At 35.5% G+C, this 8,423-nt stretch overlaps 1 protein-coding gene across 1 annotated transcript in view; it reads left to right on the plus strand.

Annotated features, from left to right (window-relative positions):
- DNAL1 (dynein axonemal light chain 1) overlaps nt 1–8,423 on the plus strand; it is a 36,379-nt gene that overhangs the window by 22,981 nt on the left and 4,975 nt on the right. The gene's annotated exons all lie outside the window — the stretch shown is intronic.

Genomic DNA, 8,423 nt, shown 5'->3' on the forward strand with positions numbered 1-8,423 from the left:
AACCAGTGTCCCCTGCATCAGCAGGCGGACTCTCAACCACTGCGCCACCAGGGAAGCCCCATTGGAGGTTTTTGATCAGAGGATTTTATTTAAGTTTTTAAAATAATTTTCAACCATACTTTTTTAATGACAACATAATATTCTATTTTATTGATGTACCATAATTTATTTAAATAAGTTATTATTCATTATTTATTTACAGTTTGGAGTTATTATAATCAATGCTGTTATAAATCTCCTTTTAGCTATATTATTGCACACATCTATGAATAATTCCTTGGATAAATTCCTTGAAATGGAATTGCTGGGTCAAAAGTATGAATTTCTTTTAAGACTTTTGTGACATATTATCAAGTTATCCTTTGGAAAACTTGTAACAATTTATACTACCATCAATAATGTATGAGGGTTTTCGTTTCCCTTTACCAACCTTGGGCATTTTTAAATTTTTTAAAGTTTTTGACAGTGTATTTTATTTGTATATTTATTGGCCATTTGAATTTCCTTGCTAAGTTGAGATGAAACAATATTGTAAAACTAGGCAATTTCAGAAAAGATGAAACAAATTTCTTTTTCTTGTGTACGTTCCCCAAAAGATAATAATTTTTTTTAAAGTGCTGACTGTTATCATAAAAACCCTGAAGTATTTTGTAACTTGGGTTTCCTGTCCCCCTCCCAAGCCCGATAATTCTAGCTGTTCTTCCTAAGAGTCAATGAGGCTGAAACTGCAGTGCTTCCCAACAATAACCTCCCAAGACCAGACAGGCTAAAATGACCATTCCCCTCCCTCACCCATTACAGAAACAGCCAAAACACATGAATAGGAGTCAGTGTTCAGAGGTGCAATTTTGGAATTATCTTGAATTATCTGATAATATTCCCACATCTACATGTCTACTTACTGACATAAATTTATAAAATGCTTGGAAACTCTTAGAGATTACATTCTGTAGTTAAATAAAGGGAGTTTTCTCCCCCAAAACAATAACCAGTAGATGAATTATTTGCTTTCTAGCTAGATGCGATGAATAAAATCCTAATGATCTATAAAAAAATTTTTTTTGGTGTTCTAAATGATTGGTAAATGTAACAACATTTTGCCTTCTCTTCATTCTGTTAGCCTTAGATGGTAAAAATGTCATATATAGGGACATTATTCATAATGGATAAAATATTATAGTACAAAAATTCAGAATTTATTATACTTCATGCTAAACATTACTTTGAATTATCTGTAAAGGAAGAGTTTGCAAATAAATATACCCCTAAATTTTTAGGGCCAATATGATAAATGCTTGATGTTCCCCCAGGTATTTACAGAACACCAGATTCTCAACTATTGATATGGTGTATAATTTCTCCCATGAAATGTAATATATACCTAGAAACCACAAAGAAATTGTAAATATAGGATTAAAGGCATGTATGGAGATATTATCTAGCTGAACCATCACTTACTTAGATCTCTCTACTTTCTATAGACTGCTATCAATAACCCCCAGCAGTTGGTTTTTTCCCCAGGATGTGTGTATATGTGTGTATGTGTGTGTGTGTGTGTGTGTGTGTGTGTATACATACACCAAAAACATGTAACCAGTCCAAAAGCTTTACTACTTATGCAAAGACTGAAGAAAAATGTGTCTGCATAAGGATACAGATGGTGGACTTCAAGTAGGGTCACATGCTGAGTTATTCATCTAGACACATCAGCCTCATAGCATGATTTGAATAGCTGCCTCAGTAAATTACAAATAGCTACTCTAATATGTGAAACATGGAATGTTAAATTGAAGAAAAGGAGTCTATTTAAAACTACTTAGGAAGACTGACTATTAAGGTACATTATAAGCCTGTTCTTATATGTGATTGGCTGGCCTCTGCTTTCCTTTCGGATCTCATTTCATATTACTCTTCTTCCTAGTTGGTAATCTCCAGCCACTGGCCTTCTTTCTCTTTCTTGAACATGCCTGGTTCATTCCCACCTGAGGACATTTGTACTTGCTGTTTCCTCTGCCTTAAAAAACTCTGTTACCCTGGATTTCCACATTACTGGCTCCTTAACTTTCACACTTCAGTTCAGATGTCACTTCCTCAAAAGAGACCCAACTATCCTATATCTAAAGCAGTCCTCTTTTTTTTTTGCGGTACGCGTCCTCTCACTGTTGTGGCCTCTCCCGTTGCGGAGCACAGGCTCTGGACGCGCAGGCTCAGCGGCCATGGCTCACGGGCATAGCCACTCCGCGGCATGTGGGATCTTCCCGGACCGGGGCATGAACCTGTGTCCCCTGCATCGGCAGGCGGACTCTCAACCACTGCGCCACCAGGGAAGCCCTAGGCAATAACTCTTATCAATTTTGTTATTGATTGGGGGCAGGCTTTTTTGTGGTGGTTCAGTTGAAGAATGGGAATAAAACAAAAGCCTCTCCCTCCTCTCTTTCCCTCTCTCTCTCTCTCCCTCTGTCTCTGTCTCTTTCTCTCTGTGTCACACACACACAAATCCTGATAAGCACGTCAGTTCTGTTCATCACCATCTACACTGGTGCTTTATACATGTAGTAGGCACTCTATAAATATTTATTGTGACTTAATAATGCTTTGTAATATTACTAATAAGAAAAACTATTAGGTTATAATTTTAATTCTAAAAGTAATAGATGTAATTGTATTTAAAAAACAAATCAAGCAATTCATAAATGTATGAAATACACTGTGAAAGTCTTTCCTCTCCCTACCTCCTTAAGTCCATGAGGTAACAGAAATAATATTGGTATACTTTAAATTTTTTTCTGTGCACAAATAAACAGATATCTGTGTGTGTGTGTGTGTTTGTGCATGTGCATGCATGTGAGTGTGTGTGTAATATATATTTGTACTGATAATATACTGGGCATATTTTTCCTGCTTTTTCATTCAATAATATATCAGGAATATCCTTCCATGTAAAAACAGGCAGATTTAATGCATTCTTTTCAATAGCTGTTGTTTTCTATGTTATCAGTATATAGCAATGTATTTAACTATTCATATATTGCTGAACATTTAGAGTGTTTCCAGATATTTTATTGAAGAAGGGGCGTCTGTCTGTCTGTCTTTCTTTTTTTTGCTATTACAAATCATGCTGTAGTGAACAACTTTTTACATATATCCTTTAGCAGTTATTTGAATCTTTACATGGGCTAGATTCCTAAAAGTAGAAAAGCTGAGGTTATTTTTGTGCATTTAAATTTTTGACAAGTACCTCAGATTGCTCCCACAATGCTTATGCCAGTTTCCACTTCCATCAATGGTATAAGGGTGAGGATTACTCCCTCCACCCTCAACATCCCTGAGTATTATTCATATTTTTAATATTTGCCAATATGATAGGCAAAAAAGGAGTATTACATTGTTTTAATCTGTATTCTTTAGTTAGTTGTGACTTTGAACATCTTTTTATATACTTATTGGTTATGCATGTTTCCTCTTTTGGAAATTGACCTAACATTTTTTACCCATTTTCTACTTTTATCTTTTTCTTATTAAATTCTAGGCACTCCTCAATATTTCTAATATTTATCCAGTATTGATAATGTTATTACTATTATTGTTGTTACATTTATGAACTGTGTAGCAGACTCTTTACATGCATTATCTCATTTGAAACTCACAACAAGTAGATAATATCCTCATTTTAAGATAAAAAATCCTCAGTCCTCATTTTAAGATAAAGAAACTGAGGCTCAGATAGTTATGTAAAATGCCCAGGTATAGTGAACAGGCGCTGTTAAACCCTATTGCTGAGATGAGCAGTCTGTCAATAGCTATCAGTGTCTTCAATGTGTATTTACTTTGTCCCAACTATTCTATATCAAGGAGTTTTTCATACTCACATACATGAACAAAGATGGTGGACCAAGTACATTCATTGAAATATAGCTTGTATAAAAGACTGCAACAATCTAAGTGCCTATCAGTAGTAGCTAAACAAAATATATCAAGGGGGAAAGTGAGGTAGGACTTACCTATATGTGCTGAAATAGAATAATTTGCAAAGTATATTATTAAATGAAAAGAAGCAAAGTGGATATTTCTATGTACATATATGCATAAAATATTTCTGATGATAGCTGTTACCTCTGGGGAAGGGAACGGGCGTGGGTGAGAAAGAGACTTTTCATTATACTTGTTTGCACTATTTGATTTTTGTTATGTTGTTATCTTGTGTGTTACTCTTTTTTAAAAAATATTTAATGTTTTTATTTAGGTGATGATTATGTATGTTACTCTTTAAATTAAAAAAAACACAACTAATGATCCCCCCTCAAAATACAAACAAAATATTTGTGCACTTATATTCATAGCAGCATTATGCACTGCAGTGAAAAGATGGAAGCAACCCAAGTGTCCATCTACAAATGAATAGCTAAACAGACAAAAGAAAAGATGATGAGAGAAAAAGGGCAGGAGGGAAGAGGAAAAGGTGGAGGACTTAGTCAAATCTAGGTAATCTGATTATAAATTCCACACTGCAATTTAATGCAAAGTTTTCAGAATTATTTAATATATTTTCTCTTAGTTTGTCACTTGTCTTTTTACTTTATTCATAGTTGCTGTATGGAGTTTTAAAATTTTTATTTGTCAAATCTTTATAACATCTGTGTTTTGTATCTTATATAGAAGGTCTTCACTTCTAGATTATGAAAAAATCATCTTATATTTTCTTTTAGTACTTCTATTGTTTTTTAAGTATAAATTTAAAAAGTTTATACCTTTAATCTATCTGGATTTTATTTTTGCAAATTGCATGTGACAGATATCAGACCTTATTTTTTTTCCTCCAAATGGTTAGCCATATATTGAAAAGTCTCCTTTTCCTACTGTTTGGAAATGCCACATACTAAATAAACTCTTGTATATGCATGGGTAGGTTCCTGGATGGTCAAGTTTCTTTCTTTCTTTTTTTTTTTGGCGGTACGCGGGCCTCTCACTGTTGTGGCCTCTCCTGTTGCGGAGCACAGGCTCCGGACGCGCAGGCTCAGCGGCCATGGCTCACGGGCCCAGCCGCTCCGCGGCATGAGGGATCCTCCCGGACCAGGGCACGAACCCGTGTCCCCTGCATCAGCAGGTGGACCTTCAACCACTGTGCCACCAGGGAAGCCCTCTTTTTTTTTTTTTTTTAAGGCTAATCCTTTTGGCAAGTGCTTTTTATTTATTTATTTAAAATATTTATTTATTTATTTAGGCTGTGCAGGATCTTTAGTTGTGACATGAAGACTTCTTAGTTGCAGCATGCGGATCTTAGTTGCGGCGTGTGGGATCTAGTTCCCTGACCAGGGATCAAACCTGGGCCCCCTGCATTGGGAGCGTGGAGTCTTACCCACTGGACCACCAGGGAAGTCCCTCAAGTTTCTTTCTGTTTGTTGTTTTACCTATATATTTCAGTTCCAATATCATGTTGCTTTACTTTTCTTTCATTTTATAATATGTTTTGATATCTATTGAGACAGGTCCTCTCTCTTTGTTCAAAATATTTGTGGCTTTTCTTGGACATTTATTCTTCAAGAGAACCTTGAAAATCAGTCTATCAAGTTCATAAAAAATAAAATCTCATTGGAAGTCTTAGTAGAGTTGCATTGAATCTATAGATTGACGTGGAGAGAATTGATTTCTTTTCATTTTAGAAAACCGAACCTCTATACCTATTAAACAGTAACTTCCCATTGTCTCCTCCCACCAGCTCTGGCAACCACCATTCTACTTTCTGTCTCTATGAATTCGACTACTCTAGATATCTCATATAAGTAGAATCATACAGTATTCGTCTTTTTGTGACTGGCTTAGTTCACTTAGCATAATGTCCTCAAGGTTCATCCATGTTGTAGCATATATCAGAATTTCTTTCCTTTTTAAGGATGAATAATATTCTGTTGTATGAATAGACCATATTTTGTTTATCCATTCATCCATCAACAAACACGGGTTGTTTCTTCCTTTTGGCTGTTTGTAAATTATGCTGCTATGAACATGGGTATCCAAATATCTTTTTGAAACCCTACTTTCAATTATTTTGGGTATATGCCCAGTAGTGGGATTGCTGGTTCATATGTTTTTAATTTTTGGATGAACTGCCAAAATGTTTTCCATAGCATCTACACCATTCTACATTCACACCAATAGTGCACAAGGGTTCCAGTTTCTCCATATCCTTGCCAATACTTGTTATTTTCTATTTGTTTGACAGTAGTCATCCTAATAGGTATGAGGTGCTAGCTCATTGTGCCAGCCTCCTTATTTTACAGAGTTAGAAACTAAGAAGAGAAGTGATTTATTCACATGCAGAAGCAGACCAGTTTGCTAAATGCCTGTTCATTCAATGTACAGTTCTCCAAAGGGCTAGTTTATTGAATGACAGATTTCACTGAATTGAGTCACACAGACTTAGCCAGTTTTTATTGATTAACATTCACCAGATTGCTTCACCAAAATTTTGTCTTTATTACCTACTTACAAATATATAGAAAATTGTGTTGCTTGGAATGGTTTCAACACCTTTTAAATTTTCTTTAAGATTTTATTTAGTATTAATTGTAGTGCAGCTGTTTTATCCCAGCTGTTAGATTTGTCAGTCCATCTTTGTAGAATGTCAGTTTCATATTTTAGACACTAATCACTTCTCAAATGATTAAAACACATAAAAATAGTAATCTAATTGAGTTGGTTAGTGAATTGTTATATTTAGGGAAGTAGGAATAGATTGAAAATGTACTGAAAGACAAAACTATGCCCTGGACACCCAAAATCTATACATTTGTTAGTCAATATACATAAGAAATTCTCATCCTGCAATGAGAATTTATATTCCCAAGTAAAGTCCCCAAATGCACAGAAATTTGGTCATGGCAGAACAGCTGCATCCAGTTGGCTGAAAACTAAACAAACTCAATTAATGCTTGTAAGGAATGAACAAAGCACAACAGACATCCTCAGAAGTTATCCTGTCTGAAGTAATTTCTATCCTATCCTATCTAAAACAAATTGCTATAGTTTGTAAGTAGTTAACCAATTTTTCACTATATCAGTAAAAGAGTAAATTCAGCAAATTGGCTATTTGGAGAATTGATCAAATTGGCTATGTGAAAACTGACCAGGATTCCTCATCTGCACATGTAAAACGACACTAAGTAAGTGGCAGAACCCAGAATTGAGCCTAAACTTTCTAATTAGTATTATTTAGTCACTATTTTTTCTGCTGCCTCACACTTTCAGTGCCAGGATGGACTGATTTAAGTTTCTTTTTACTTCGAAATTGTTGTTTCTCCTACTTGGAAAGTTGAAACTAAGATGAATTGTGGGCCTTGGGATGACACACAGAACTAACTCAGACCACTCCATTCTCAGCTTTTCCCCTTGGTTCCATCTGTATGGAAAATGCATTAATGATCTTTATCCAGAGTACATTTATTCTCTTTATAGTCTTTAAAGGGACAGTTACCAGGACATAGACCTGGGTCCTACATTCTAGCATTACCATGTGGATATAGGTAAATCCTTTTGGGTTAAGAGGGGATTGAACATTGAATTGATTCTGCCTAATCATTTTTTTGTTTTTTAAGGAACAAATAATCACTACATTTTGTCTTTTGTATATGAAAGAAGGAAAAGTTTTTGTGCCACTATTGATTGTATCTAGCATTTAAGAGTCAGTATGACATAATCATTATAGTATAATGAAAAGACTATGGGTTTTAAGTTGAGTTTTATACATCAGAAAAAATAAGGTGAATTGATGCATAGATGGACCAGATATGTGACAGGAAAAGGATAGCAAAATGTTAATGGTAGGAGCTGGGTAGTAGATATATGGGTATTTACTATAATATTCTTTCAACTTTTTTATGTTTGAAAGTTTTCATAATAAATATTTTTTTAAAACCCTGAAATTTAGACATAGGTCTACTATTTAATAACGTTGTTGGGAATTCCTTGGTGGTCCAGTGGTTAGGACTGGGTGCTTTCACTGCCGTGGGCTTGGGCTCTATCCCTGGTAGGGGAACTAAGATCCTGCAAGCTGCGTGGTGCAGCAAAAAAAAAAAAAAAAAAAAAAATAGCATTGTGATCTTAGAAAAAGTCCTTTATCTAGAATAGAAATCAAATAACCTGCTTTGCCTATCTTAATTAAATAAGGATCAAATAATACAATGTATAGGGAAGTAATTTGAAAAGTATATTATTCAATAAAAATGATAAAATAGTGCTCTTAGGGCTTCCCTGGTGGCACAGTGGTTGAGAGTCCGCCTTCCGATGCAGGGGACACGGGTTCGTGCCCCGGTCTGGGAAGATTCCACATGCCGCGGAGCGGCTGAGCCCGTGAGCCATGGCTGCTGAGCCTGCGCGTCCGGAGCCTGTGCTCCGCAACGGGAGAGGCCACAACAGTGAGAGGTACC

This window comes from Lipotes vexillifer, unplaced genomic scaffold, assembly GCF_000442215.2.
Source record: "Lipotes vexillifer unplaced genomic scaffold, Lipotes_vexillifer_v1.1 scaffold39, whole genome shotgun sequence".
NCBI lineage: Eukaryota > Metazoa > Chordata > Mammalia > Artiodactyla > Lipotidae > Lipotes > Lipotes vexillifer.